Genomic DNA, 14,001 nt, shown 5'->3' with positions numbered 1-14,001 from the left:
TTAGTAATTTTACAACAATTGAGACATATTCAAGCATTTTTTTCTTTTCACCAGATTGTTTCCAGTTAAAATAAAGTTATTTCATTCTATTTCATTTGAGCTTATTAATGTAGGCCTAATAATTTATTGTAGGCCTAGATGTATGTGTAGTGTTCGAACAGGTATATAAGCCTACATGTAACTGTAATGATGTATGCCAAGGATGTATGCAGGCATGAAAAAAATAATAAACAAACAAACAAAACCAAAATATAGAAGGTAAGCTTCATCATTCACACAAGGTGCTCATACTAACAACTTTTAATTTCTGTAATTGCATACTTTGTGCATGGACCCTAGAAAGGAATATGGTCTATGCTTTGTGTTTGTTTGATATGTTTTGATTTTGTCTGTAGGCCTAGATTTTGTGAGAACCTGCACCTGTTACTATAGATCCTATCCCTTATAAGGTCTATGCTGTAACACAATATATTTAGGCTTATTTATACTGCAGAAAAATTAGTACAGGACCCCAAAACTGGGTAAGCACGTGCATGGTGTTGACTGCCAATTAATGATCATATAGGCCTAGAACCCAATTAATAGTTCACACTTTACAGCAAATCTTTGCAATTCATCATCAACACCATACACTTGCATGCGCACACCCCGGCACACACCAGTCAATTTAAAATTTAAATTACCATTTAAGCTAACAAGCGAACCGAATTTTTAAAAATGCGTAAACAATGCCTATTCAATTACACACCAACTGCTGGCAACCGACGAAACGAGTGATTTACAAAATGCCGATGCATCCAACCAATGGTGGTAGCACGTTCGTCGTCTGTTGACGATTTAAAGCGTAACCGAGCACAAAACAAGCTGGATGTATAGGAACGCAGAGCTCATACCATCACACACACAAAACAATCTCAACAATAGACTTCTAACAACAATAGACTAGTTCAAAAATATCCTAGATTTGCTACGCTTGTATGCATTTCTATAGAATGGTGCAGAGACCAAACTAACCAGTCATGCTTGCAGCTAATTTACATCTGAATCAACTCTACACACCAGTTGGATTCACTTTGCCACTTTTCTTCTAGATAGATGAGTCATGGTATACCAGAAAAAAAATGACAAAAGTTTTGGCTAGAAGTCATAATTCACAATTTTACAACAATAGTACATTGTACACAGATTCACTTGATTGATTGGCTCGGGGGATAATTGAGAGAATTGAAAAAATTGGAAATTTGCGAAAGAACCATCCAATTCAGTTTAAAGTTCTTATACCCCTGGTCTTTTACCTTCTAACTATTATTAATTAATAGTATCATATCATATTGAAATCCAACAGTTGATTTCCAATATAGTTGAATTAACTGATTCTAACATTCACGTAATTTTTTAAAACTAAACAACAACAACAACAACAAAACAACAAATTTTGATGCAATTTATTAATTTAATCCAAAATTTCACAAACATCATGTCATATGCAGATGATCAAATTCTAAAGAAGTTAATGGATTTTTGAAACTTTTTTGCCTGTCAATCTATGAAAAATTACTAATTTTTCTTTAATATTTCCTTAATTACTGGCAGTGTAGACCTACACATAATATAAATTTTATTAATTTTATTAATTTTTCCACAAGTTCTCGGTACAGTGTGGTATCCATGGCCAACTTGCTCCCATGCATAAAGCGTAAAACATCAAATACAAGTTCCCTGGTATATGGGGTTTAATATTTGCCCAGCCAAGCTTGAGGTTTACACTGTCAACAACCATCAGGCAAAGAAAGCACAAGCTGGCTGGCTGGCCACCACACAGCAGAAAAACTGAAATTCCGATAGTGATCACAAAATGCTTGGCTGGAACAAAATAATAATATCAAGATTGGAATATGAGAAATTGAGGATGACTATTTGCGGAGTACAAACTCAACCAATGAAGGTCTTCAATCTAGAAGAAAAAAATTATTCCTGGATTATAAACGGTGTCCAAATATGATAATTTTCTCAATTACATGATGAAACCGATCCTTCATGATTATGAAGTCCACTGCTGGTATAACTTTGAGTTAAAATTAGCAATATTTGAAGAAAAAAAAAAAAAAACATATTGAAGAACAAGTCGTTGAACTTGTTGAGTTAACACAGGCTTATTATGCCTACACATTGTTTTCATTTCTCCAGGATTCCAATACTTGGAAGAAAATAATCCAATAAAGTAAATGCAGCTTATTTTATTATCAACTCATCATGTGGATTCTACATCCTACATCAAATTTGTAATTTTAATTTTTTGTGGTTACTTTTATGTTCACTTGTCCATGTCAATTTGTGGAATTCACACATGATCCCAAGAAAATGATAATGCCACATGTATTGGTATGGCAATGAATGCATTCTGGATATTACATCTCCCAACCATAATGTTTTCAAATAAACAAAACAAAGGCAGCGCTTTTTATTGGTTGGGTTGTTTGCATGACGCTGCTACAGGCTGTCAAATGAAGCCCAAGCACATGGGTTTGTTCATAGTTTGTTGCAGGGTTGCCAGAAAAGTCACACTAAAGTTTGGGCAGTAAGTAGCCAAGAGGTAGTTTTCAAATAGTACAATTTGTAGGCCGGGTTTGTAGGCAATTCGCTGTGGAAGTGATGATGTAACAGGACATAAATGAACAGGATTAATTATCATGGCAATAGATGAATACAATTTTTGAATAGATCGCTCTGCACTACAACTTTCATGCCGTTTAATACTATGCCATCACTCGCACCTGTAAGATTAGAATCTTTGAAAAGAGTGGTATTCAATCTATGATTGCAGACATACACAGGTGATGAGTGCAACCTGCTTGTAGTGCAGGGCAATCTATTCAAAAATTGTATTCATCTATAATTGCTATGGTAGTTTATACGATTATTACATAACTTCGACAGCAAATAGAACAGCTCTCAAAAGCATCAAAATTCATTGCTTTGTTTAGGCTACAACCAGAGTACAACCAGGGCTACAACCTAAATGTATGCACTTGTCAAATGAAACCCCAGGCCCGTGGGTAACTGGGATGGCCAGGCAGTTGACAACATTTGCCATTTGGACAGGGAGTTGACACAAATCTCTACATAGCCAGGCATGTGGCCTTGTTTAGGGAGCTGACCCGGGGAGCTGACCAAGTGCAATTTTTGGAGGGGACCTGGGCCTGGCAAAAGGCTGGGGTTTCAGCCATTGCCCAGCTAGTAGGGGTTGGGACTTGGTCGGGGGGGGGGGGTCCCACACAAATATTGTCCCATTGGCTGGGGACTTGGGAAAATTCAACCTTAGCACAAGTCCCAGTCATCCCTGGGTACCCAGGAGCCAGATTCTGCCAGAACATTGACAGGTGCATAAGCCAAGAGAAATAGCCTGGGAGTTTGCACAAGTCCCACCCATCTGGGGGTGGGGACAAAAGTTGACAAGTCAAAAGTTGTCAAATCAATCTTCAAACTGCATCATTCTGCTAGTATTACTATAAGGAAGGTAAAAAAAAGGTTGTAGCCCATATAAAGCAACCAATTTCAGGTGAGCAACATTGTGTTGTGAACAAAAGTTCAACCCTTCCATATCCCTGCCCCTTCATACATACACACATTAAGGTTGGTGATAGATGATTCAAAAGCAGCCCAATTGTACAAATTCTGGAGAACTCTGGCAACTCTGCAAGCAGCTGGCCCTTTAAATATGGTTTGTTGACATTCCCTTACACCCCAAAATCCCTCTCCCTGGCTCCTGAAACCATAACAAAAGAATAGGACTTGAAAATTATGGCTATTTAAATACCTTCACAAAAGCTAGCAAATGAAGCCATACAAAATGAACATGGGAAAATTGGATAAAAGAAAAGGAGCTGGCCCCCAAGGGGTTTACCCATTTTAATAAAAAATCTTGAGTTGCAAATGATTTAAATTATCAAAAGGAAAACCAATCATTATATGAGAAAGCTAAATCAGATTCCAGTCCATTAGCATAATCCCAATATGTTAATGTAGATGAGGGAGAGGACAAATACTTTCACTTCTTCCTGGTGATAATGGTTTTAAAGAAAACTTGTTTCTGGTGATTATCATGTCAATGCTTTTAAAGAAACCCCAAATTAAATTGCTGTGCTTTACAATGGTAAGTTTGTATAGTGAACAAGTAAAGAGTGTATTCATTGATTTGGGTAGGGAGTATTTGAGTCAACAGTAGGAGGTGGCATAGTGGGCTTATTTATTTCAAAATTATTTCCAAGATTTCATCCATCTAATCTTAAATGACAACAGTTTGAGCTAGACTATATGGAATGTAGTCAACAAACACATGATGTTTATTTTTTGGGAAAAGTAAAGTTTGAAAGAATCTCATGTATTTGCCATTTTATAATATCATCATAATAGGGCCTACAACTTTAGGGATGGAGCAGAAAACTATGCTTTAGATTTTGATGTCAGATGTGGTGTAGCCCAAACATGACCCCATCTATCATAAGGTTTTTTTCTTACCTAAGTTAGATGTTCGGTCTCACACTTATCCACTTGCTGTTTATAGAGTTATTTTCATATAGATGAGCTATAAAGTTTTTACTCAAAAGTTAGAACATAAAAATGTATTGGAACTAAAAGCTCTATACTAAGCCTACGGTTCTACTTCACATGGAGAAAATGTATGTATGTAACATTCAATATGTCTAGGCTAAACTGATAACCATGTCACGTACAGGGTTCAAATCCTGGTGTACTATTTCAAATCACCCAACCATTAGAGTTTTGCAAGTATAGCACTGATAATGGTGATATTTAATGTCCGGATATGACGGCTGAGTGCTTGTGTTGCAACGGTTGCCCAAGAATTGAATCACATGATCTGAATTGTGATCTCTGTCAGAGATAGGATTATTCATAGATCCCACTCACTCTACATTATACAATCGTGATAATGCCAATGTTCAATCAATTGTTCCAACTTAGTCATTGTGAAGTTCAACAGCCCACTGTTTTATATGCTTTAATACAGTCAGTTAACTTTTATTCACTGACTATCAATAGCCACTGACTGAAGTTACTTGTGACTTTTACTATTTACTTAGTTACAGTACTTTCTTTTCAATTATTTCAAAATTAATTTAATGCTGAATTTGTCCATTTTGGGAATAATCTGGGAATTCAATGTTGCCTCACTAGACGTTTCATCTTCTGTGCAAAAGATAATAGGTCTACCAACTGAATGTGAAATATAACAGTCCTGATGAACTTATTCAAATTGTTAACAGTTGTTGTTATTTTAATATCATTAATTGTTATTTATTATCATTATTTATTATTAATTATCCTTATTATCATAATTTTTATCATTATTATTATCATCATTTTTATTTGAATATTATTATTATTATTGACGTAACCACAATCATCATCATCATTTGTCTGTGTCACATTCAATTTATTTTCAAAATGATACGAAATGAAAGAAAGTGATGAGTGTAAATAAACAATTGTACCAACTGGTTGCCACCATGGATGTCTCATGCTGTTCCTCAGTATCTGTGCCCTTCTCTGGGTGTTTGTTTAATAAACACCTGTTATTAATGATGAGCAGACACACTATCTCATAGCTTGAAATAAACACAGCAGTTGGTTTAATAACAGGTTACTGCTTACATCCTCAAATATCTGTAATCGCAACATGAGTTAAATAAATGATTTGTATGTGTTAAAGATTTCCTTGTTTAATGATTGGGTCTTTTAACATTTTAAAATTCTAAACACTCCGCTATAGTAAGAATTTTTTTGAGTAGCAGGCCTTCTACATGTAACTAGCAGTTTTTCTGAACAGAAGCCCTCTGAGTAAACAGGTTTTCTGACTGAGTGATAGAACATTATTACTTGATTCACCCCTACAAGATAGACCTGTTAATAATTCCCATAAATCTACTAAAATTCTATGAAGAGCTCTGATCAAAACAATTAATTCATACCAATAATAGATTAAGATACCAACAAGATACTAAATGAGACTTTGTGAAACCATTTTGTTCCTTGGTGTTGTTAGTCCAAACTTGTTTTTTCTTGGTGTTGTTAGACCAAACTTGTTTTCATGAATGTTAACTTCCCTATTGTCCATGCCTAGTATTTTCCTGTGGCACTGCCCTGATCCAACACTGGCAACATCTTTGATGCAGGGAGGACACAAGACTGGTGAATTTTATTCAAAACCAAAATACTCAATTGTGAAACCACCAGGACTTGAATACCCAGACAAAACTTCTAAGTCAATCCCTACCATCACAACATCTTGTTTGGTCACATCAAGGCTACTATTAACCAATCACACAGTGGTCAGTTTGTAGTTGACCAACAGGCAGACTGACCAACAAACTGACCATGCTGACTAATCAAACAGGACATAATTTTCCAACTTATCAGGCCATTTCAGTGGTACTGAGTAAACACTGCCACCTCTTTGGTTCAGACAAAATAATATTGAGACATAATACAGAACTCCCCTCTCTGTCTGTACTTTGACCAGCAGAACAGAGCTAGAGATAACTCCATGAATTGTAATCAGGTTGTTTACTAGGTCTACTTATCTCTGACGTCATAGATATGAAAATGGTTACAATACACATAACCTAATCAGTTTAGTCTTCTATTCATTCATCACAATAATCATAATATTCAAGCCATATATAGTAACTCACTTTTTCCAGTTCACCGTGTCTATTGTTGAAGTGTCCCTGTACTGTAGAATTGTGCATTTAAGCCTATATTATAATTATATAATGAAAAACAAAATTGGATTTTTCATTTTTAAGCTGGCAACATTGTGTTGAGTATCTGTGATAGCCTACACCCTTTTAAATAGGCCTACATGCCAATGATGATTAATTAAACAATGTAAACTGGAGATTAATTGTGTTGCCCAAGCACAAGCCATATTTGATGATGATATTTTGAAATGATTCATGATTTTTTTAGGGATGCCTCAAAACATTTGTGATCTAATGTACTCTCCTCAGGATTCTTGTGAATGTTTTTCAACATTTGCTGAAAATGTTTGTTTTCATCAAAATACCTGCATGTGCATTTTAAAGGTTGGGCTTTACAGCGAAGTACCTTTAAAAAGTTTGAACATGGTTAGTGCTGACCAATAGAGGGCTCTGTTGCAATTCACCAGTTAGTAGTTAGTGAAGTTTGTGGTAAAAGAATTCAGCAGACTGTACACTGCACTGCTGCATTTGGTGGAAGCAGAATGGCATAATAAATGCCAGGAATAAATGAATAATTCCCCCTCAAATAATACTGGAATGAATCAACATTGATTTGCTTTTTTCAATACAACACTCTACCATGAAAATTTGTGCTCAGTTGTTATTTATACCCCATTTCTTGGATGTTATTTGAGCACATACCAGGAGATAATTTGACATCTATCATTGGGGTCGCTGGGGAGTTGATTTAGTATAGGTAGAAGTAGAGGTCAACTTGCAATGCAATGAATTGAAGTTCAAAGCCACCTGTCTGCTCAACAAGTGATGGGCTTGGTTGAAGCAATCAGACAGATATGACCTCTAATCATTGATGTTATTATAAATATTTAGCATCAAAACCTAGCTGTCTAGGCCTAGCTGGAAAATGAAGACTTTGCTCTGTAGATAATTTTTATCACAAACTCTTATTAGGAATTTCAGAAATTTCCTATATCACAGTTATGATTATTTGAAACTGAGATGTTGTACTATGTGAATTCTGTACATTTCACCTGCTTTAGACCAGGCTTTGGACTCACCTAGGCCTAGGTACATAAATAAATGTAATAATGCATTTTAAAGGCACCTTGTGATCATGTTTGGATATTGCATATGTGTACAGTAAATAGTATGTAGGGCTATGTACTGAAAATGCACTACATGCCAAGCGCGGATCCAGGGGGGAGCTTTGGTGGCTGCAGCACCCCGGGGTATGAATCGCAAAAAAAAAAAAAAAAAAAGAGAGAAAGAAAGGAAGGAAAAAGTATGCACCAAATCGCTGAATTGAGTTCAGAAATGCCAAATTTCCTAGGCAGGGGACGCTGCCCTTCCAACACCCTAGACCCCTAACTTTACAGCAGGCGCGGTTTAGGGGGAGCGGGCCCTTCTCCCACAAAAAGAGGAAATGAGAGAAGAAAAGAGAAAGGGGAAAAGAGGTACAAAAAAAAGGAGAAAAGAGAGAAGAGAAAAGGCGAAAAGGAGGATCGAGGAGAGAAAAAGTTAAAAGTAATTGCACGTATGAGTATAGGTCCATGCCTAAAGACCGCACAGTCGGGTCGATCGGATAGGTCCTATAATAGGCCCTATAGGCCTGCAATTATTTTAGGCATTGCTTGATTGAAGGCGGATCCTCGTACCAAAAGCTTGTGAAAATTACTGCGGGCCCGCCGATATTCCGGGGCTATTAGGCCTACATTTTGTCACCAAAGTCACTAGACGACAATAATAGGGAAAACTTGTCCAAGACTTCATGAAAGGCTTCATGGACGGGCCGTCATTTTACAAATTTTTGCTCTTTTCAAACTAAAATTTTACACACTAATAGTGACAAAATTGTCCACCAAATCGCTTCAATTAGGTTTAATTTTGTAAAAGTTTCTTACTTCTGAGGGGGCACATCCCCCTCAGACACCCTCAGTAGTGCATAAACAAAGTAGCCATAATAGCTTCTGCTTTCAACATTTGCCCATTTATGATTAAAACAATTTATAGGCCTACAACAACTACAGGGAAACTTGTCCACGAAAAGGCTTCATGCTTTCGGCTTTTTCAAACTAAAATTTTACACACTAATAGTGACAAAATGGTCCACCAAATCGCTTCAATTAGGTCTTCATTTTGCATAAGTTTCTTACTTCTCAGGGGGGCACATCCCCCCTCAGACACCCCCCTCTGCGTAGTGCATAAACAAAGTAGCCATAATAGCTTCTGCTTTCAACATTTGCCAATTTATGTTTAAAACAATTTTCAGGCCTACAACAATTACAGGGAAAACTTGTCCACGAAAAGGCTTCATGCCCCGTCATTTCACAAATTTCGGCTTTTTCAAACTAAAATTTTACACACTAATAGTGACAAAATGGTCCACCAAATCGCTTCAATTAGGTCTTCATTTTGCAAAAGTTTCTTACTTCTCAGGGGGGCACATCCCCCCTCAGACACCCCCCCCCCTCTGCGTAGTGCATAAACAAAGTAGCCATAATAGCTCCTGTTTTAAACATTTGCCAATTTATGTTTAAAACCATTTTCAGGCCTACAACAATTAGCGGGAAAACTTGTCCACGAAAAGGCTTCATGCCCCGTCATTTCACAAATTTCGGCTTTTTCAAACTAAAATTTTACACACTAATAGTGACAAAATGGTCCACCAAATCGCTTCAAGTAGGTCTTCATTTTGCAAAAGTTTCTTACTTCTATCCCCCCTCAGACACCCCCCCTGCGTCGCGCAAGCGCGACGCGATGCCCGCTTCGCGCACATTTTTTACATTTCAGATTTTTTAGAGCACCCCGGGGGGAAGCAGTCCTGGATCCGCCCTTGCTACATGCTATCAGTGGCTACTTTCTGTTTCAAATCAGAAGTCCTGCAGTAATTTAATTGCTGCATAAACTATACAGTGATTTTAAACATGTTAAAGGGAGGCCTATCAATATTAACAACCTATGCTAATAAGGACCATCCCCACAGATATAGCAGAGCATCCAACAGTGAAGAAGTCTTTAGAAATTTCCTTACTGTCATGACAACTATGACATCTTTGTGTTACCATAGTAACATACCCAGCTGATGGGAAGTAACCATTGTGTTTTTGATCTGGACATGTTAGGAGGTAAATTGCAGAATGATTGGAATACACCTCCCTTGTCACTGGTATTCAATACATTTTCCTTTCTTCAAGTAGTGAACTCGCAACAGGTTGCAGCTTTAATAAGGTGGCTGTTTTTAGGGACCGTTCATAAATACTTTGGTGGGGGGGGCTGGGCAAAGTGTGGGGGACACAAAAAGTTTTGAGTTGCAGAATGGGGGGACCAAAAAGTTTTGGTTACTAAGGGAGGGGGTGTCAAAAAGTTTTTAACAAGAAAATACCAAAAGAACAAGAGCATACAAAATTTTTTAGGGCGCTACTGGCAAGCATATGTACTAATAAAGCCCTTTTTTACCCGATTATGGCTCAAAATAGTGCAAAATAGACCTACATTTTTTGGCACGCTACGCGCGCTCATTTCCAGTATCCCATTAAAGCCTTTTTGGAATCTCAAAGACTTTACATGTATGTATTCTACAGTCACTATAAGAAAAGGGTATGTATGTATCCCACTGATAAAATGATGCAACCAGCATTTATTTTGTCTTTGACCCAAAATTTATATTTTGCCTCCCTGACCAAGAAAGCTGGCTATGCCCCTGATAAAACAGTCTTAAGTATTAAATTGAGTATGTGCCCAGATGTTGCTCTCAATTTCCAGTGGCATAGGGATGGGGAGAAGGTGGGGGCATGTGCCCTGGGCGCCACTCTTAGGAGGCGCCAAATTGACCAATTCAGCATTGATTCTGCGCCCCTCTAAGCGATGAAAGTCAAATTTTTCGCATAAAAGATCAAAGTCATTTGAAAGATCAATTTAAGACCAATATTCAACTTCATTATAACCAAAATTAATTAATGGTAGTCCCTTTGTGCTCCGGGCGCAATAATTATTACAAGAATCGGGAGCAACACCTATCCTTAGACCTGGGTGCCACAAGCCCTAGCTACGCCACTGTCAATTTCCCTTTTTTGTGTTACTTTTATTTATTTAATTATTGGTTATAAGAATAAAACATGTATTTTCAAAAAATTAGAATGCATAAATTGAAATTAAACTTCATATAAGTCACAGCATGTGAAAAACACCTTCAACTTTCATGTTTTTTGGAAACAGGCCTATTATAAATAAATGTATGAACAAACATGCAGGCTATAAATTGTGACTGAGTTTGCACAAATGGAGTAGCCCCCTCCCCAGACCTTTTTTAACCTCATGTAAGGGGGGGTCAAAAAGTTTTGTATGTCTAAAGAGGGGGTCAAAAAGTTTTATGGTTCTCTGGAGGGGGGTCAAAAAGTTTTGACTCAAAAATTTCAAGTGCCCAGCCCCCCACCAAAGTATTTATGAACGGTCCCTTAGATACCATTGCATGTTAAATGCACTATTTTCAGGATTTGTATGTATGAGTGCTTGGTAGCAAGAAAAGTTAACATTCAATTTATACTGCAGGAGGGCTAGATTGGATTGTTCAGTCGTTCAACAACTCCTGTGCTTGTATAAAGCAATGCAAAGGATTTAAGGTAAAAAAGTTGCCACAATATACAATATTTCAGGAGGAGAATGGTACACATTCCCCATATAAGGGACGCACCATTAGACTTCAAGGGGGGGGTTAGGAAGTTGGGGTCGGTGAATTTTTTTTTCGCCACTCGGCAGCAAGTTTTTGTTTTTTTAATTTCATGCACTTATACACAGTTAGGTGGGGAAAGTGGGTTTGTTTAGTGTTGGTGGGGAAAGTTTTTTTTTTGCTCATGTAGTGGGGAAGTTTTTTTCTTTTTCAAAACTTCTTAACCCCCTTGAAGTCTAATGGTGCATCCCTATTAGACATGTATATGGAGTCAATCAATGTAGTCCATGGCAGTGGCCTTGCTCAGTTTATAAACTTGACTGTTCTACAGGTCTTTTGGTTGCCATGACAATAACTTTGTGTGGTCATTATTGCATTTCCTTGTTATTTCCAGGAAATCATTAAAACAAGATTTAATGAGGGCATGCACCTTATTGGATAACTGCTGTTTATACCTATGTATGTATGATACATATTGCAGCATAATTAAAGCTCACAAAGTTACATACACCTATCACTATGGCTATGTAATAATATTTAAATATTATGCTGCATCCAAGCTATTATATTTGAATTCCAATTTGTCAGTTGCAGCTAGCGCCATTTTTGCACTGCTGTGTTCTTTTGGAAATCACTGCTGTAACCCAGAACACTATTAAATCCAATAATTATTATGAACTAAACAGACAAGATTCAGTTCCACATCAAGCCAAAATGTGAAATGATATAAACATTAGATAGGATTTGCTTCAAAATATCAAGGTGAAGGTCCCTTAGATCATGGAAGTGATTAGATAAAGGTAGGGAAAACATAAATTTATTGATATGCCATATACCAGCTACAAAAACCAGAAGAAGGTGCCAAAATTACCAAATTTCAAAAGAAAGACCTATGAAATATTGAAAATCTTGAAAATCGGTGCAGGACTGCAGGCAAAGTGAAGACCAAACAAACACCAACAAGTGGTATAGCATCTTCCCATCTATCTGCTCACACCACAGGTCTGTTTTGATGATTCTCTTGAGTGACATTGCAGGCTTTCATCTCATTGGTTGGCCACTAATTGACTACTATCAAATGTCTTGACCCAGTCAATGGGGATCACAGGATAGAGGCAACCATGGCTTGGCTTCTTGCCTAAAAATAACCAGCCTTGAAGCAAAAAGATACACCCTGTGGGGGTTAGGGGTTTGGCTAATATGACTTGTCAGGATTCTAATCACAGTATACATCTGAAACTTCATGTAGCACAAAATAGTTTTATGAGATACATGTAGAATACCCACAGTGTGGTGTGTATACCATCACAGATATTGGTACCATACATCTATACAACTGGTTGTAGATGAATAAAGTATGGCACACCTTACATTTTTATGCAAAATGTGTATCTATAAAAACAGAGTCAATCAACACCAGTGTTTAATTCTGCAAATAGATTTGGTTCAGTTTTAACCATATGCACTGAAACAATTGCATTGCAGACTGCATGGCAAAAAAGCTGTGATTAGGTCGGTTGCTGGGGATGGGTGTTGCTTGAGCTTGGATACTAATGTGCAGGCCTATTTTCGACCAATATCTAACTTGATATGCATTAAACACAAAGGTCACTGTTTCTCTTGTCTCCTTTCAAACAGGCCTGTATTTAATATGCACTGTGTATGGACACAATTGATCCTACACATATGATCCTGCAGATGATGCACATAAACATCTGTCTTTCCACAACATTATCATGAATGGTCAAGCATGAATGATAATCACAGACCTTGATTACAGCATAGACCCTAGGGTCTGCTGTGATCACAGGCTGCCAATTTTCACATTGGCCTTGGACAGCTAGATCCCTTGGGGTAAAAGGCTACTCTTATCTCAATTGCCAAGTGTGTCTTGGTATGTGGTGAAAACTATTCACATCCAGCTCAATCATTGAACTTGGTCAGGTACTGGTTCAGAAGCAGATGAACCACATCAGTTTGTTTCTGAAGCCTGTTTTAAAGGGATTACCAGTGATTTGCTAAACCAGACACTAAAATGCTTCCAGATATTTGTGCATATAAAAAAATATAGTATTTGGAACAAGCATTAATGTGCTTGCTTTAATATTAAACTGAACATTAATGGCAAACATGGCCTGATACCGGGAGTCTGATTTAAATAATTCAAAATGAGACATCAAAATGAAGGTAGGATCAGAGATATCCCTGGTAGGATTAAGTCCAATACAGACTCCATATTACACCATTGCATGATGCTGTGATGATTTTTTGTGGTCATCGCGCAGGGAGGGCGAGTTAGCGCAGCGGTAATTCCCTCGCTTTGCACCACTGAGGTCCCGGGTTCAAGCCCGGCGCGCCCAAGGACTCATGTGCACTTGGTTTATCCCGATTCCATGCTCGCTCTCGCAGGTTTCTCACGGGATCTCCGGTTTCCTCCAAAATCGCAAAAATCGGTGATTAGTTGTTTGGTTATCAAAACTTCCTTCACCCAATGGAATTTGGGGAGCTGCACAGATAATTGGTGGATGTTACAATCTAAATGCGGATAGGTGTGCGCCGTTCGGCAGCAACCTAGTTGATGCGATCTGATTG

General features: G+C 37.6%; 1 long non-coding RNA gene across 1 annotated transcript in view; it reads right to left on the bottom strand.

Annotated features, from left to right (window-relative positions):
• The window catches only part of LOC140153016 (uncharacterized), a 96,467-nt gene that overhangs the window by 64,587 nt on the left and 17,879 nt on the right, over nucleotides 1-14,001 (bottom strand). The window lies entirely within an intron of this gene.

Source organism: Amphiura filiformis, chromosome 5 (genome assembly GCF_039555335.1).
Source record: "Amphiura filiformis chromosome 5, Afil_fr2py, whole genome shotgun sequence".
NCBI lineage: Eukaryota > Metazoa > Echinodermata > Ophiuroidea > Amphilepidida > Amphiuridae > Amphiura > Amphiura filiformis.
This window is presented reverse-complemented; position numbering and strand designations above follow the sequence as displayed.